Here is a 2,447-nt window from a genome sequence, read left to right as displayed (position 1 = left end):
CCTTTCCACACCGTTGGAGATGAAGCTGGGCCTTGAGTCTGCACCTGCATATTCCTACGACTTCCCAGAGTCCTGTGGACAATGACTGGGGAGATAAACCATGCAGGAAACAGCCTTTTACAGACGTCTCAGTATTGATCTTAATTCATCTCCAGTTTACTTATTGATAGATTAATATCTTGTTTTACAGAATTTCCTAACAATTCCAGTAACTCCTGAGGTAAGTAGATGTGGTCTGAATTTTGTGGCTTATTATCAACAATTTCTACAATAGAACTACCGTCTTTCTGCTAAACTAAGACCTACCTAAAAAATAAGCCCTAGCAGGATTTCTATGCATTTGTTAAATATAAGCCCTTCCCTGATCATAAGACCTAGTGATGGGCATGGCTATGCAGCGTATCTGCAAAGCCATGCCATGCATTTGTACACAGAGCGGTAAGGAAGACTGGAATACCCTTTATCTGCCACAGCTCCTTTCTCCAAGCCGTGGGCATGTACAAACCGCTAGGGGAAAGGTGTTCACGCATCGGTATAGTACCAGCCTCACTTCTGTCAAGTGCCAGAAGAAGATGACTTAACTATGTTTGAATAAATGTAGATTGTTGTATGTTATACTTAATAAAATAAGACATCCCCTGAAAATAAGCCCTCGTGTGTCTTGAGAAAAAATAAATATAAGACAGAGTCTTATTTGGGGAATCATGGTAGGAGTGAGCTGACCCCTGTTTTGGTCAAGAACTACTTCTAAGACATTTAGTCATTCTGAGCTCAGAACTCTTGCAACAAGATATATGCAAACATAATCAGACATTGAATATGTTTTATGGGATGATGTTTAGAAATACTACATTGATAACTAAAGTTTGTTACTAATCAGAGGTGTTCCAACGTGGATACCCTGGGAGGTCACTCTACCCAGGCTCTGTCCAAGTGGCGTAGGGGAGCATAGGGCTCTGCCCCGTGATGTATAGTCCCTTTCCACACCGTTGGAGATGAAGCTGGGCCTTGAGTCTGCACCTGCATATTCCTACGACTTCCCAGAGTCCTGTGGACAATGACTGGGGAGACAAACCATGCAGGAAACATGTACTGCACTAAACTTTCAGGTTAAAGGATGATCTTTGAGAAGCTAATCATTATTTCTTTCCCTTTAGGAAAGAACTGTACAGGGTGTCCGTAAAGTTCTTCTGCAATTTGAAATAGTTTGACTTTGTAAGTATATATGATAGAATTTGTAAAAAGGGTTAGAGGGCTTGATGTGTCTTATTTTTGTGTGTGTGTCTTTAGAAATTTTATTTTTTGAAATGTAATTTAAAAATTAATTACTTTTCAGAATCACTGACCTATGGCTTCACTAGAAGAGAAAGAAAGTTTTGTTCTTTGGTTGATTCAACTAAAGTCTGCCACTGCTGTCCAAAGAAGGTTTAGAACCCATTACAAGAAGGAAGCACCACACAGGAATTCCACATCAAAGTGGATGGAAAAATTGAAAGAAACGGGCTCTGTCTATGATAAGCCATGGTCTGGGAGGCCACATGTTAGTGAAGGAACTGTAGCATCTGTAGAAGAAACCTTTCAGGCAAGTCCAAGAATGTCATTAAGACAGGTATCCTTAGAGCTGAGGTTTCCAAAGTCTGCTGTACAGAAGATTCTGCGGACAAGACTTCACATAAAAGCATACATAGAAAATTCAAGTGCATCAAATGTTAGGAAAGGATTATCATGACTAATGAGTAATGTTGATGTAATGTTGAGTAATGTTCTCTGATGAAGGAACATTCCACATTCGTGGCAAAGTCAACAGGCATAATCGTCATCTATGGGGAACTGAAAATCCACGAGTCTGTTGAACATAAAAGATTCTCCCAAAGTTAATGGGTTGTGTGCTTTGGGCAAAAATCAGTCATGGGGCCCTTCTTTTATGGCCGGGGCTGGGTTTGAACCCACCACCTGTGGCATATAGGGTTAGCACGCTACTCTTTTGAGCCATAGGCACCGCCCAGGGCCCTTCTTTTTTGAAGGGGGTGTTCATGGTGATAGCTGTTTAGAAATGCTGCAAAATTATTTATTCCTCAACTTGAAGAATTAGGACTGATAGAGAATACAGTGTTTCAACAAGATGATGATGCTTGTTGTGTTGCTTTGTGTGTTAGACAGTTTTTACATGAGAAATTCTCTAACAGATGGATTGCAAAAGGTGGACCATTTTCCTGGCCTCCACATTCACCAGATTGAACTCCATTGGGTTTCTTTTTATGGGGACATGTGAAAGCTAATGTTCATTCAACCAAATCTCAATCTTCAGAAGACTTGAAAGCTAGTATAACAGATGTGATTGCTGGTATTACTGAAAATCAGCTTGAAAATGTTTTCCAAGGCTCAGGGCCTGTGGCTCAAGTGGCTAAGGCGCCAGCCACATACACCTAAGGTGGCAGGTTCAAATC

At 40.8% G+C, this 2,447-nt stretch overlaps 1 long non-coding RNA gene and 2 other non-coding genes across 3 annotated transcripts in view; all 3 read left to right on the top strand.

The window, feature by feature from the left end:
* Positions 1 to 1,878, top strand: part of LOC111721787 — a 3,318-nt gene extending 1,440 nt beyond the window's left edge. The window contains exons 2-4 of the long non-coding RNA XR_002770804.1: positions 191 to 220; positions 1,158 to 1,215; positions 1,337 to 1,878. This is a non-coding gene — a long non-coding RNA (uncharacterized LOC111721787). The remainder of the gene's footprint in view (positions 1 to 190; positions 221 to 1,157; positions 1,216 to 1,336) is intronic.
* LOC111721788 lies at positions 6 to 115 on the top strand. Its single transcript, XR_002770805.1, has one exon. It is a non-coding gene; the product is annotated as a small nucleolar RNA SNORA73 family (small nucleolar RNA).
* Positions 888 to 1,091, top strand: LOC111721800. Its single transcript, XR_002770816.1, has one exon. It is a non-coding gene; the product is annotated as a small nucleolar RNA SNORA73 family (small nucleolar RNA).
* Positions 1,879 to 2,447: the final 569 nt, after the last annotated feature.

This window comes from Otolemur garnettii, unplaced genomic scaffold, assembly GCF_000181295.1.
Source record: "Otolemur garnettii isolate 467f Iridium unplaced genomic scaffold, OtoGar3 scaffold00184, whole genome shotgun sequence".
NCBI lineage: Eukaryota > Metazoa > Chordata > Mammalia > Primates > Galagidae > Otolemur > Otolemur garnettii.
The sequence above is the reverse complement of the archived record's forward strand: the minus strand, read 5'-3'. Positions and strand labels throughout refer to the sequence as shown.